The 15,200-nt window shown below is 43.8% G+C and overlaps 2 long non-coding RNA genes across 2 annotated transcripts in view; both read left to right on the top strand.

Annotated features, from left to right (window-relative positions):
• Positions 1-15,200, top strand: part of LOC124090754 (uncharacterized) — a 101,189-nt gene that overhangs the window by 45,367 nt on the left and 40,622 nt on the right. The window lies entirely within an intron of this gene.
• On the top strand, positions 670-7,658 carry LOC124090755 (uncharacterized). Its single transcript, XR_006851210.2, has 3 exons — positions 670-769; positions 4,184-4,269; positions 7,275-7,658. It is a non-coding gene; the product is annotated as an uncharacterized LOC124090755 (long non-coding RNA).

Below are 15,200 nucleotides of genomic sequence, written 5' to 3'. Positions count from 1 at the left end.
GGTATTTCCCTCTTGACCTCTGGCTCACCTGATAAAGAAAATATATTGAGCACCTATGCTTATATGTTTTTTACAGTGAATGAAACTCTAGGCCTAGCAGGCAGGGGAACATTCATTCATTCATTCATTCATTCATTCAACAAACCCATCCTGCGAGATAGTGTGTGCCAGGCATTGTTGGGTGTTCCATGATCTCTGTCCTCATGGACCTGACATTGGAACAAGAATGAGAATCATTGTTATTGCTGTGATGGATCTGGATGATGATAACCACCTGGTACAAAGCAGGCTGGTTTAGTGTATATTAACAATATTTTCTTCTCTTCTGTATTCTCAATGTTCCCACATGTGGAACCTTGCTGATCCCGGAGAGACTTCCTTCCTCCAGCTAGCCAATTCCTAGAGATAGCAAACAACCCTTCTGTGAACATCTGCTACATATGCAAACCAAGCAACCCAGAATTCATACCTGCCTTTTACCTCCTGGATGGAGCTCCTAATTTGAGCTATTATCCTCCAACCAAAACTCATCTCAGGGTTAAACCCCAGAGGCACTAAGGGCAGTCTCTATACCTCAGGAACTTAGTGAAACAATCTAAACTAACCAATCCCAAACCGCCTGGCGTGCTTACCCTGCCTCCCCTATTTGTTCAGGCAGAAAACCCAGTGAAACTCTGGCCCATGCTTTCCCTCACTCCTCCTGACTCCTGCCCAGCCCTGGGCTACCTGTGTGGCCCTCCATGGCCAGTGTCCTTCCCTCTTGGGAACTGTGAGTAACAAAATATCTTTTCAGTGGCAGTTTTCCTGATCTGTTGGCTTCATGAGGATAATGAGGAGGAGTGTGATTAATAATAATATCTGCATTTTTAAAAGAATAAGAGCTCCAGGTCTGGCATCAGAGCCCCTGGGTTCAAATTCATCTCCACCATTTACTGATTATGAGATTCGTCTCAGTTTTTTTTTTTAATTTCCAAAATAGAAACAATATCTAACCCATTGGGCAGTTAGGAGAATTATTATTTCTTTCTGTCTGTCTTCTTTTTTTGCAGCTTTGGTGATGGAAGTCAGGCCTTTGTGCATTGTTAGGAGAATTAGATGAGATAATTCATATAAAGCATTTAACTCAGAGGTAACTGCCATATATAAATGATAAATAAGTGAGATATATACAATGTGGGTCCCCTGCCTTTTTGAAGTCTGTAACCAAATGTTACTTTTTAGAATTTTTGATCTTGGTATTCATTATTTCCTTTGGTTCTTAAAGCTCTGCAGAGGTAGCTGATAGGGGAAGTTGGGGGACTCATGTTTTTCAGGCAAGGAAATTGAGAGTCAAAGAATACTGGCTCGCTGGTGGAAAAGGTTGGATTAAGATCCAGCTCTCCTGATAACTAGTTCTTTCTACCTGGCCTTTCTACTGAGTGGCCAGATGTGGTGCAGATGAGGACTTGGAAAATCACAGACCAGACTTAAAAAGCAGTTCTACTATTTACTGAGCCTGCACAAACAGATCAAAGTTGAAGGTCCCTGAGCTTCATTTTCTCAACTGCTATAAAGAAATATAAATTTTCAGGCATTACTTAAGGTTTTTAAAACCGGAATTTAATCAAAGCTGGTTAGAGTAAAATAAACACGCTCATATGTGCACTCTCATTTTCTCATGAGGAAAATCTCAACTACTGAAAAATCTTGATGCACAAGGTCACACATCACAATATTGTCTGAATAATGCAATTTCGAAGCAAATGACATATCCAATAACAGGGAAGTAGAAAAATAAATTGTGATATATCCACATGATGGGATCATATATGGCCATTAAAATGATGTTCACAAAGTTTATAACACAAAAATTACTGTTTGGTCGATACTTCATGCCTTGTCTCCCTCTTTGAAGTTATTATTTCATTTTAATCAAAGTTATTCATGGCTTAAAGAGGCAGATAGTTCCAAGAGACTTGGTGGAACCCAGGGGCACTTAACCACTGAGGCATATCCTCAGCCCTTTTTAATATTTTATTTAGAGAAAGGGTCTCATTGAATTGCTTAGGACTTTGCTAAGTTGCTGAGGCTGCCTTTGAACTTGCAATCTCTCTGCCTCAGCCTCCCAAGCTGCTGGGATTATGAGTGTGAGCCACCATGCCTGGCTTGGATTTTTTTGACACTCAGAAAAATGGAGCAGAAAGAGACCAGGTGACACTTTGCCTGGGCTTTTCTTGCTAGTACTGAGGAGTAAGGCTGGGAAACCCTCCCCAAGGTTGTCCCACAGGAGTGGAGCCCATGTTCTCTCTCTACCATGAAATGTTCAAGGAAGAGACAGTGTTGCTCTCCTAATGTCTGCAAAAGTGTGAAGTGGCAGGGAGAAGTGTTTCTAGTTTCAGGGTGAGTGGAAAAGGAAGGTGGTGGGGTTTCCGTTAGATCAAGGGCCAGGAAGAAAGCAACAACTATTATATCCATGGTGATTTCAGGAGGGTGGAATTATGAATAATCTTATCCTTTTTCCTAATTTTTCCCGAATTTCTATGATGCCTATTCCTTTCTTTTATCGTGGATGAAATCTTTGGTTCTAAAGAGTTGATGAAAATCCTATTGACTCCCCGCAATTATTATAAGGCACAGAGCCTGCTACATAGGCGTTAGCCACCTGGAAGTGGCAGTTTCCTTTCTTCGTCCAGCCCTAGCCACCTGTGGTTTCTGCACATTGTAGAATGGATGACGAGGACACTTGTATTGGGTCCAGGAGTGGATCATCAGGTGCTATTGAACTGCTATTGGTGTTTTGACTTTTCACTGGCATCTGATCAGAGATCTTGCAAAGACATTGGGTGAGGGTGGATGGCCCCGAGCCAGGTATGGCCAACAGCAAAACTCAGCCCCCTGGACCCAGGTTCACGGTTCACTGCAGTCTCCTACCAACTCAGTTCTGTGTCCACTGAGCCGGGAAGAAGAACTGCATCCTGGCAGGAGAAGCCCGTAGGCAGATGAAGGGCAGATACTCGAGGGGACAGGCTTGGCTGAGGGTGCAGCACATACACAGGAAGGGGTAACAGGAAGGTTCCCGAGGCCTGGGGAAGAAACAGGCTGCTTAGTGTCTTAATTAGGGTTCTCCCAGGAGCAATCCCTGAGGCAAAGATTCAAGGGCAAGGAGTTTATTTGGCAAGCAGAATGAGGAATGGAGACAGGAAAAGGGAACAGCTGATAGAGAATGAACACTTGTTATCTCAGCATAAATTACCGTAGTGTGCCCAGCCACCAAGTAGTTGCTGCCATGGGAGACCAGAGGGTCATATTAAGAGGAAATTCTGGGAATTCGGGAAAAATACACACCGCAAAGCTGTCCTGTCCTAGGGATGCACTTTCTGGGCTGTGTATTCCCAGACTTCTTTGTCATTGATCAGGCTGCTCCCAGGAAGCATTGTTCCCTGCCCCTATCAGCCTGGTGTACGTGGGCAGAGCAGCTATCCGTGCCTGTCAGAAAACTCTTCCAGTGAATAGAGGCAGCTACTGGAGGCTGGGGATCTGGAGGCCACATGAAGGGAGAAGGCTGCAGGTGCAGGGCCTGCTTCCCCAGAGTGAGGGTATCACTTCCTAGGTGTGGGTCAGTAAGTTAGTTTTACTCTCTTTGTAGATTGGTCATGCAACTTTTTATACCAGTCTAGGACTTTCTTTTTTTGAGGGGGTGGGGTACTGGGAATTAAATTCAGGGGCACTCGACCACTGAGCCACATTCTCATCCCTATTTTGTATTTTATTTAGAGACAGGGTCTCACTGAGTCGCTTAATTCACAATCTTTCTGCCTCAGCCTTCCAAGCCACTGGGGTTATAGGTATGCACCACTGAGCCCAGCTAGGAGACTTTTTAAAAGTGAAAGAAGACGTTATTAAAAGTTATGTTGATGTTATGGCTTATATGTGCAAGCAAAAAAAAAAAAGGTTGACTTCATAGAAATTGAGTAGAATAGTGGTCACTACAGGAAGGGGATAGGGGAGAGGGAGGTTGGGTGACAGTCACCAAAATATTGTTCCATAGGAAACATAAGGTCTAAAGTTCAATAGCTATATAGTAAGGTGATCATGGTTCATAATAATTTATTACATCTTTCTTTTTTGGTACTGGGGATCAGAACCCAGGGGCACTTAATCACTAAGCCACATCCACAGTCCTATTTATTTTTGTCTTGCTAAGTTGCTTAGGGCCTTGCTAAGCTGCTGAAGCTGACCTCAAACTAGTGATCCTCCTGCTCCCAGCCTCCTGAGTCACTGGAATTACAGGTATGCACCACCATACCCAGCTTTATTATATATGTCTTGAAGATCTAGAAAAGAAGAGTTCAAAGTTTCCTAGCACAGAGAAGTGATAAATGTTTAAGGAGATGGAAATGCTAATTACCCTGATTTGATCATTATACATTGTGTACATATATCAAATTATCATACTATGCCCCAAAATATGGACAATTATTATGCATCAGTAAGAAGAGATTATGGTGAGACAACAGGTACAGTTGGGGACTGTCCCAGGCACACCAGATATATAGTCACTCTGTTTCTCTGGATATCCTTCTAGTCTAGGCATATAAACTTTGTCTGTCTTGTTTTTATGTAAACAAATTCTAAAGTGATTAAAATAACTGAGGAAAAGATAGCCAGAATATTCTCTCTGTGGTTGGATATGTAATAAAGACTATGAAGGATGTAAGAGATTAATGCATTTATTCACTCATTCACCAAACACTAAGTATCTACTCTGTCTCAGTCATTATCTTAGACTTGGAGGCCACAGAGATGCCTAGGACAGATTCCTTCTCAAGAGCTTCATGGTCTTGCAGGAGAGTCAGGTATATCATTAAATTACAGTATAAGGCATAGCTGCAATCAAAATGGTTTCCTAAAGTATACACAGAACACAATGATAATATTGGGGTGCGTGCGTGTGTGTGTGTGTGTTGGGGGTTGTCAGAAAAGGCAAAATGTGTGCTTAGAAGGACAAAACCAAGTTTCTCCAAGATTCCTCAAAAGACTAAACATGGAACCACCATATTATCCAGCTATACCACTCCTTGATATTTATCCTAAAGAATTAAAGTCATTATACCATAGCCATATATACATACACATGTTTACAGCAGCACCATTCACAATAACTAAACTATGGAACCAGCCTCAGTATCCATCAACAGATAAATGGATAAAGAAAATTATATATATATATATATATATACACACACACACACACACACACACACACACACACACACACATACGTATACATACATACATACACACACACACAAAATGGAATTTTATTCAGTCAAAAAGAAAAATGAAACTATGTCATTTGCAGAAAAAGGGATAGAACTTATGCTAAGCAAAATAAGCAAACTCAGAAGGTCAAGAGTTGCATGTTTTCCCACATATGTGGAAGCCAGAGAGGAAGAGGAAAAAGAAAGGCTTGTGTGTGTGGCGAGGGGTAGGGAGGTTATCATGGAAATCAAAGGGAGATCAGTAGAATAGAGGAAAGGGACCGGAGGAAGTAAGAGGGGAGGAAAAGAGGAAATACTGGGGAATAATATTGGCCAAATCCTATTGTTATATTGTGGTATGTGTATGTGTATGAATATGTAACAACAAATCCCACCATTATACACACTATAATGTACCAATGAAAAAATATGGGGTGGGGGTAAAAACAGTTTCTCCATGAACAAGAAAGGGACAAATTTCTAGGCAGAGGAAATAGTACATATCCAGACAAGGATGCATGAGATGAGTATTTAGTTGAACACACAGGCACTGGCATTGTTCCACACCATGGGCAATTACTGATGACAAGATTCCTGATTTTAGATAAGTGTACACCAAGGGACAGAAGCACTAGTCATAGTGAAAATGGTGAAATGACCCTTGTGTTCAGTAATGGATGAATGAATAACTACACAATGTGACATACACATGTGATGAAGGTTACTTAAGCTTTAAAAGGAATGAAATTCTGATACATATATATAAAGTTGAAAGCATTATGCTAAAGGAAATAAACTAGATGTGAAAGGACATATAATGTATGATTCTATCTGCATGAAAGGCTTAGAAATAGGAAAATTCATAGAGACAGAAAATAGAACAGTGGTTACCAATGCAGGGTATGAAGGATAATAGGGATTTATTAATAAGTATAGAGTTCTTGTGTGGGTTGATTAAAAAAAGTTCTGGAAATGGATAATGGTCATGGCTGCATAGCAACGTGAATGCACTTAATGCCACTGAACTATGCAATTAAAATAATTGAAATAGTAAATTTTATGTTATGCATATTTTACCACAGTTTAAAAATTTTCTGTTTTTATAAGGCTTATATTCTGGTAGAGGAGTCAGACAATGAATAAACAGAGAATTCATTGGATCATCATAGATTATGACAAATGCATCAGAGGAAAGAAACAGAGGGATAAGATAGAGGGCCTGGGGGGTATTATTTTGGGATCCTCAATATGTTGAACTGCCTAGAATGGTGAGTAGCCCCAGAGAATCAGGATTAAGAAAAGAATGGTGGGAGATGAGACTAGAAAATAGGTGTGGCAGGAACTACATTATGGAGAATCTTGTGTGTTATACTAAGATGTTTTCGCTTTATCCCGAGAGTCAGTGAAGGTTTTTAGGAAAGGCAGTACTTAGCTTTGGCCACAATGCACAGGAAGCATTGGTGGGTGAAGCCAGATGCAGAACACCAGTGTAGGAGGCTATTTCTGCTGCTCTGTTCAGTGAGGAAGAAGTCCTTGTCTTGGGTGGTGGCAGAGAAGGAGGGTAATGGAGACCTCCTCCAGATGGAGAAATCAGCAAGCCCTGGGCATGTGGAAAGTGGAGGGCAGGACGTAGTCCAGATTTCTGGCTTGGGAGACTGGGGGTTGGTGGCACATCAGCCAAGCCAGGGATCATAGCTGGAGGAAAAGTTGGTCAATTTAACATTGAACATATTGTTTTGAAGAACCTGTTGAATCCATTAATTGATGGCTCCGGCATGTGAGAGTGATCGGAATCAGGAATACAGACCATGAAATTCTAAGCATTGAGGGAGGGTTAAAAATTGTGGCAGTAGCTGAGAATTTCTCAGAAGTCAGTGTAGAGTGGGAAGAGGAGAGGACTAGTATCAGCACAACAGGGAATGCCTCGTATAACACAACGAACACAAAAGGGAAGCAGAAAATTATGATAGCAAGAGAGGCTGATCATTTATCAGGAGAGAAAAATAACACTAGCAATTGTCTTTGCTAATACAGACTCCATGGAGTCTTGGAGTGGAGACCCAAGTGCACTGGGAAGAGGCGTGAATGGGAAGAAGAAAGGACCAATACACGCAAAACTATTCTTTGAAGAAACTTGACTGAGAAGAAAAGGAAAGAGACAAGGAAATCTGTAGAGATGCAGGAGGAAAGAAGCTTTTTGTTTGCTTTTTAAAGAATGGGACAGTCTATTTAAAAAAATGTATATTGGAATAATTTTACATTTGGAGAAAAGTTGCAAAAATCATACATAGCTCCTTTAAGCCCTTTACCTAGTTTCGTCTAATTGCAAGTAATTTCCTCATTGCATGTGACCATTGTGCAATGATCAAAACCAGGAGAATGACATCAAAACAATAATATTAACTAATTTACACACCATCTACATTCTTCTGTTTCAGTATCCAGTATAGGGTCTGACGCTGCCCTCAGCTGTCAGGTCTCCTTATTCTCCTCCTCAGTCTTGCATGACTTTGGTGCTTTTAAAGAGGGCTGGCCAGGTATTCTATGGAACATCTCCCATTGGGTTTGTCCTGTGTTTTCTCATGATTCAGTGAAGCAGTTTTTTTGTAACAACACCACAGAAGTGAAGTTGAGTCCTTCTTGGCTCATCATATCAGGTGGTACATGATGCCATAGTCTCATTTTTGGGGGGTAAGGCGGGTGGGGGGTACCAGGGATTGAACTCAGGGACACTCCACCACTGAGTCCTATCCCCAGCCCTATCTTGTATCTTTCTTTAGAGACAGGGTCTCACTGAGTTGCTTAGGGCCTTGCTAAATTGCTGATGCTGGCTTTGAACTCATGATTCTCCTCTCTGAGCCTCCTGAGCCACTGGGATTACACGCAAGTGGCACTGCGCCCGGTGCCATAGTCTTATTCATTGTGATGTAAACTATGCTCACTTGGTTAAAGGGGTGTCTACCAGCTTTCCTTGTTTTTTTTTTTTTTCTTTTGTGCACAATTACTGTGGTGTTTGCCTAGTGATTTTCTGTTTTTATCATTCTACCTATGTTTATTAATTGGAATTCTGCTGTATGGGAAAGTTTCCCCTTTTCCCCATTTACTTACTTTTTTTTTTTCCTTTGGCGGTGCTGGGGGTTGAACCCAGGGCCTTGTGCATGCAAGGCAAACACTCTACCAACTGAGCGAATCCCCAGCCCCCTATTTACTTATTTATTCAATTATTTGTTTCTATCAGTATGAATCCGTGAGCATCAGTGCAGCTGACTTTGTTGCTCCACTTGTCCCAGGTCTGGCTCTTGGGAGCTCCTTGGGGCTGGCTTTTATGCCTGGGTGACATGCTCCTCTCACTTTGTAGTGTTTGCATGCCAGCTGCATCATGAGGTTTCTTGATCCTTTTGTATTTCCTTGTTTCATATCTGGGAGCAACTATTTTTCTAAGCAGTCCTTTCATTGGAGTTTTGAACTTGACCTGTGTGCTGAAGAGCAGAACCCCAAAGAGATGGAGAATGAAAGCTGCAATTGAGAGAAAAGGGTTAATAAATAGAGAGTTGCTTATGAAAGAAGGCAATGCAAGGGCAGATGTGGGTAAATTTATAGTTGGGGAAAGTTCAGGCATTTTCTATTTGGTGTGTTTGTTTCCTATCATTAAAACAAATACCCAAGATAATCAACTTATAAAGAGGAAAAGTTGATTTTGGCTCCGTTTGGAGGTTCCAGACTGTGATCTGGTGAGCCCGTTGCTTTTAGGCCTCTGGTAGAGGAGAACCCATCAGGGCGAAAATGCATGGTGGAGCCAAGCCATTCCCTTCATGGCCAAGAAGCAAAAGGAAGGAGGAAGAAGAAAGGGCTGGAGTTCCACTATCCCCTTCAAGGGCATGTCCCCAGTGATCTGAAGACCTCTTGTCTCCAATGGCACCAACTGTGGGATCAAGCCTTTACCACATGGACCTCTGGGGGACATTCTAATTCCAAACTATAGCATTTGGTGATGTTTCCTTCCTCAGTAAGGGGGAAAGGGGATTATCTGTTGGAATCAAAGGTGGGAGCAGAGCAGGTGGAGCAAGGGGAGGCCGAGTGGGAGCAGAAGGGTACGGGGCTTGGGCATAGGGAAGGAAGGTGGCAGGTGCTGTGCAGGCCAGGAATCTGCAGGGTGTGTGACAGGAGGAACTTGGGAGTGTGGCTGGAAAAAGACTGGATGCTGGGTCCTGGCTGTGGGTCCTGGGTCCTGGCTGGGGAGGAAGGGGAGACTTGAAGACAGTCCTGTGGGAAGAACACAGGATGTGGATAGGGAGGTGGAGATTTAAAGGAAAGATCCCATTCTCAGTAAACTGGCAGACTAGGTGCTTAGGAATGCAGAAGTCACCTGGGATAGGGGCAGGAGCAGGGGTAAAGAGTGGTACCAGGTGGTGGTGTCCAGGTCTCTCTTATATGTTGGTCCACAGTCCTCTACCCTTGAAGATGAGTCAAGTCAATCCTTAGCTGAAGGCAAAGCTCCTCCCCATACTCTGGGGTCAGATCCAGTGTATAGTAAGAGGGCCTATAAGGCTTAAATGTTCTCAGCCCCAGCTTTGGGGGTTCTTACTGCTGGTGTGGCTCTCACCTGGACTCTCTACCTGTCTGACTCAGGTAGGCCCCTCCCTCTGTGGGCATGAGCTTGGCATCCTACCAGTAATGGTCACTGGGACAATGCTCTTGAGTTGATCTCCTAGTCTCAGACCCACCTTCAGGAAGCATGCTATCTTCTACCTTCTACTGTGTGCCCCCAGGCCAGTGAAACTTCCAATCTTGGTACCCATTTCTGTCCACTCTAGCCACTGGGCAAGTGCCACCTTCCCCATAAGGCTGAAAGGACCAGGGCAGGCTGGTCTGGTCTGTCCCCCATCTACAGCTCAGAGGTTCAAGGCACATTGGTGGGTGAATGCATGCAGGCCTGCTGACGTGCCTATTTATTTTGGTGTCTGTGTGTGTAAATAGGATATAGGGTATATATTTTTGGAATTCTGAGGAACAGGCGGTAGAACTATGCCTGGAAAAAGTTACCCTCATCGTTGCTTTTACTTTCTCTCCTGCTTGGGACGCGGCAAAACTAGCAATGTGCTAGTCCCTGTGTCACCCCACAGGACATGGAGCATTAAGCCGTAGGGCTGCCCTGTGGAGGCAGCTCTATGGAAGAAACGAGGATGACCCCGTTGCATCTTTTCTCCTGGCTCAGCAGTTCTGGAAGAGGCCTCGGGGACTGCTCCTGTGTGTCCAGTGCCATGCTGGGAGGTTTGGGGTATGCCTGCTCTGCAAAACCTGTAGTGGGGCCTCTGGCTCCCTTTTGTCACTGTTGGAAGACCTTCCTGCTTCCTTCCAGACAACTCATCCCAGCTGGGTCATAAATAAAAGAACAATATAGCCACATATTTATAGTCTCTGTGAATCACTGGTGACTAATTTTTCCCATTTTGTCACCCCAAATAGTTTTCTCTTTAGCCTCCTGGTGAGGGCACAGCACCAACCAATCACTTAGATGAAAATGTGCATTTTTATTTAAAAAAATTCCTTTCCTAGCACGGGACAGAAGGTTCATAATTACAAGTATTTAACCAAATAATGACCAGCTTTCTTTCTTTAAAAGTGACATTTTTATCATCTGTGACCAGCTCAGCACAGCAAAGTCAGAGAACTTTTCTCACTGAGTCTCTGGACTAGTAGGACTTTCCAAGGTTCCGTGGTCTGTCCTTTTACACCCAGAGAAGATTTAAAAATGAAAAAAGAAAAGAAAAGAAAAGAAAAAAACCTCCCAGAGTGAAAGGTATCCCTCATATTTTTCCACTGTGTTTGTTGGCCAGATCTCCTTAGCAAAGAAATGGTCTTCCAGTATTTTGGTTTCATATTATTATGTTCCATTTAGTAAACCCAACTTACCAAAAGTAGGCTGGGGCATCCAGTTTCCAATGCCCCAGTGCCTGTGACATGTTCTTGTTTAATACTAATTGCTCCCTGTAAAATCTGGCCTCTTGAATTTTGCTTTTCCATGATCAGCATTCTTCATGACTCCTAACCAAAGGCCCCATCACTCATGCATAACTCAGATAATTTATTGCATTACCTCTGAGGAATTTATTTCCATGGTGTTTCTAGAAAACCCAATAAACTCCTAAATAAAACCACAGAGGGAAGGAGGGAAGGAGGGAAGGAGGGAAGGAGGGAAGGAGGAGCAGGAGAAGGATCTGGAGAGGAGATTGTGGGTGGGTGGGTAAGAAAAGCAAATGTCTGAGGATGTTGTTTATCCAAAAAACAAAATTTTCGGCAGCTAGCATTTCTAAATTACTGAGAAATGAATGGACAAAGCTGTTTGGTAGAGGAGTGAGCCCAGGAGGACTGCATGTGTGTAAGGAGGTAACAAAGTGTGCTGAGAAGGTACAGCCAGCTAAGAGGTGGGGCCCAGACAGGGGGAGTCGGGGAAGAGAGTGGCTGGAAGAAGAGATGGGAGGCCAGGACAGGATGGTTCTGGAAAGCTTTGCCTTGGTCTCCCTGACCTGGCTGAAGTGCAATCATAGCTCAAAGCTGATGTCCTACACCTTTCCCCTAATGACATCTGCTGGGACTGGCTGCCTTTCTGGACTCTCATTGCAATGAGAGTGTTTGTGAAATAATTTCAGCTGGCAGTTGCAGTGATTTCAGACACACAATGTCATTTGCCCTGGAGAGCTCAATAACCTGCTGCTTTGAGTTTGAGTCCATTTCTTGCTCCCAGAAGCAAATGATCTTTCACCTCTGGATCACCACCCAGGACATGTTTTGACCATGGAACCAGGCAGGCTTCAAGGAGCCAGGTTTTGCTGCCTGCCAATTGAGATTTCCCAGTGCTGATTTTACACATTCCTATTAGTTTTTAACGAGTATTTATTTTAATTATAAAATAGCAACTGCAGGGCCATAAACCTAGAGATCATGTGATTGAAAGTGCATGCTTTAATTTTTTAAGGATCTCTGTGTAGAGATAGGTTCCTAGCCTGTTGTGAACTCCTATCCTTGGTCAACTACTCCACAAGGCAGGAATTGAGCACTTACTGTATGCAAAGCCGCATTCTAGATACCACAGAAGGCATGAAAAAGGCTCAACCCTCCTCTCCTGAGGCAGGAAGGAGTGAGAAAATAAGTACTAAGCACTGGCCCCATCAAACCTGCTGCCCTCCCTCGCCCACCTGTTGCTGCTACCTTCTTACTTCTCAAGCCTCATCTTGTCCCACCCCTTTGCCCTCTGTTCCAACTAACAGGAGCTTCTCTGTTCACTGGTCATTCACAGCTGCAGTTTCATGACTTAAAATTCCAGTCTTTCCCTAAATGTCTTCTTTCCTAGAAAGTCTCCCCCGATTAACCCTAAATATGACCCTAACATCCCACTCCCATAAGTGTACCTGGTCTCCAATTTGCTTTCAGGGTCATGACATCTGTCCCACCCCATTGCCGTTTCTTGCTTCATTGTTTGCAACTCTTGCGGGCTCTGTACAGGTGGCAATGGGCTATCTCATCCACACTGCACCCCTGTGCCTAGCACAGTGCTTGGTTCTGAATGAAGGGACCAAGTAAATGGTCTTACAGGAGGGAAGACACGCTGTCCCTTCAAGGTGGATGGAGAGAGGTTCTGTAGCAGTCAGCTTCATGGCTTGGCCTGCTGTAGGGACCCTCTGTTTATCTTACTTCTCTTTCAGGTGACAACATGCTTCTCCCTCTTCATACCCTGCCAGTGGGAGTCCCAGAGAGGTCTTCTCTAGGTCTGGATTGGTCAGGGCTGTGGGGATCTCATCATCCTCCAGTCAGCCACTGGCTCAAACAACTAGTGATCAGTCCTCCATGAAGATTTTCACACAGTGTGGGTGGGTCAAAACTAATGACCATAGGGACTCCAGAACTGTCTTCCCCAAATTCAGACAGGCCCTCATCAAAATTCAGCCAGCAGCTACTATTTACTTTTCAACCTGGGAGGGCCAGATGCATAACTCTTGTTTTGTTTTCTCCCAACAAATAGGGAATCACCATTTGGAAGGCAGGAAAGGGTGGTTACACCCCCAGAGAAGTTGGTCTGGTTGATTCTCTTTTCTCTGCCATAGTGATTTGGCATCATCTTAGCCACCTTTGGAATTCATAAACATTGTATATACATGCACTTATGAATGTTAATTGTGGCATTAGTTTCATAGGTCTGGACAGTAGGGCTAGGTGACACCAGGTCAGGGATTGAGGTCTTTGGAATGAAGCTAGAAGTAGGGACAGCTAGGAACCCAAAGTCTGAGTCTAGTAGAGGGGCCAGAAGTAGAGTCTGTGGTCAAAATCACTGACCAAAGAGTGGGAGTCAGGTGGAGCAGGATCAGGGTGAAAGCAGGTTGGGATCCAGTGAGTGGCCCTGGGTGGCTGCCTGGTGTGCTGAGTATTGGCTGGTGAGCTGGGAGAGTATGGTTCATTGGTGGATCAGGCTGGTTTCAGTGGCTACTGGTGAGGTATATAAAAACAAGGCAAGGTTCATGCTTTCAAAAACACTTAAAACTTTACAGGTGGAAGAGGTGATTAAGTTATCCTATAAGTGGGTTGCCCCATATGGGTTGCCATTCTGATTCAGGTGGCTTTGTAGAGGTGGCAGAGGAGACTGGTGGTGGAGATTAAATACAAACCATCTGGATGGAGTGGAGCGGGCATCAACAAAAGCCTGGCCTCCCGTTGGCTGGGTGTCTGGCTGGGGGAAAACCAAGGTGACTACATCTCCAGTGTTCAAGACCCTGTGCTAAAGCTTATTTCTAGGCAAGCTTTTATTAAAATAGAGTTCCTCATTAGCATCCTCACCACTGCACAGTGAGGAATGGATGAATAATCTCACTTTAAAGATAAGGAATCTGAGGCTCAGAGAAGAGAAGGAAGTTCACCCTAAGACCCGTAAAGTTAAAATTAGGGGATAAGAGATTGAGAGGCACCATAAGGAGGAAGACCCTGAAGCTCAGAGAAAGGCTCCATAGTTCGAACTTACTTTGGAGGCTTTTCTTTTTTTCTTTTTAATTTTTTTTTTAATATTTATTTTTCAGTTCTTGGCGGACACAACATCTTTGTTTGTATGTGGTGCTGAGGATCGAACCCAGGCCGAATGCATGCCAGGCGAGCGCGCTACCACTTGAGCCACATCCCCAGCCTCCTTGGAGGCTTTTCTTTATTTGATTTTTTTAAAAGTAGGACACCAGCGACTCTGTATCATGATATAGGCATTGCAGACCCTATTCAGCTTGGCCCTTTGGGCAACATTTCCCTGGAACTTTGACACATGGAGTGTTAACAGATGTGTAATTTTCCTCAGGCAAAGGAAGGGTCATAGTCTTAAAGGAGCCAGAAAACAAAGACAGGCTTTTAAAGTCCAAGGTCTCCATGCAGGTAAGAGACAGGAATGAGTGAAAGATGTCATATGTGATATGTAAAATCTTTTTTTTTCCTTATAGTCCTCCTCATTCCCTGTCCCACTCAAACCAATACCTTCTAAGCTGGAGAAGGGAAAGAAAGTTTAGAGAGTTAGGTATATTTGGGGACTCTTGGGGGTGTGTAGAGAAGGCAGACCACTCTTATAAGGATGGGACTCAGGTCAGAAGGCTGACTTGCATTTTGTTTCTCTACAGGGAGATGGTGAGCCTCAGAGGGTCCTCCTGGTCACCATGGTGTGGCAGCTACAGAGTAGAAAAGGCAGGGTGGCATGTCTAGACAAAAGACACATGACCCTCATCCTCCCCTTCCCCATGATAGAACATGCAGGTTACTCAGGGCTCCTCCAGGGGGAAAGTGAACCCAGAGAGTGACAAGAGGAAGCAGCAGGTCTGCAAAGTGGCTTTTAGTAGGACAAAGGGCATGGAGCTGACAGGACACCAAAGCATCCAGCATCGGTCCAAGGGTTGGACAAGGGTGGTGTCTACACTAACTTGGAAAGGGGACATGTTT

Source organism: Marmota monax, unplaced genomic scaffold (genome assembly GCF_021218885.2).
Source record: "Marmota monax isolate L192 unplaced genomic scaffold, Marmota_monax_Labrador192_F-V1.1 WCK01_AAM20220418_F8-fsc00010, whole genome shotgun sequence".
Taxonomy (NCBI): Eukaryota; Metazoa; Chordata; class Mammalia; order Rodentia; family Sciuridae; genus Marmota; species Marmota monax.
This window is presented reverse-complemented; position numbering and strand designations above follow the sequence as displayed.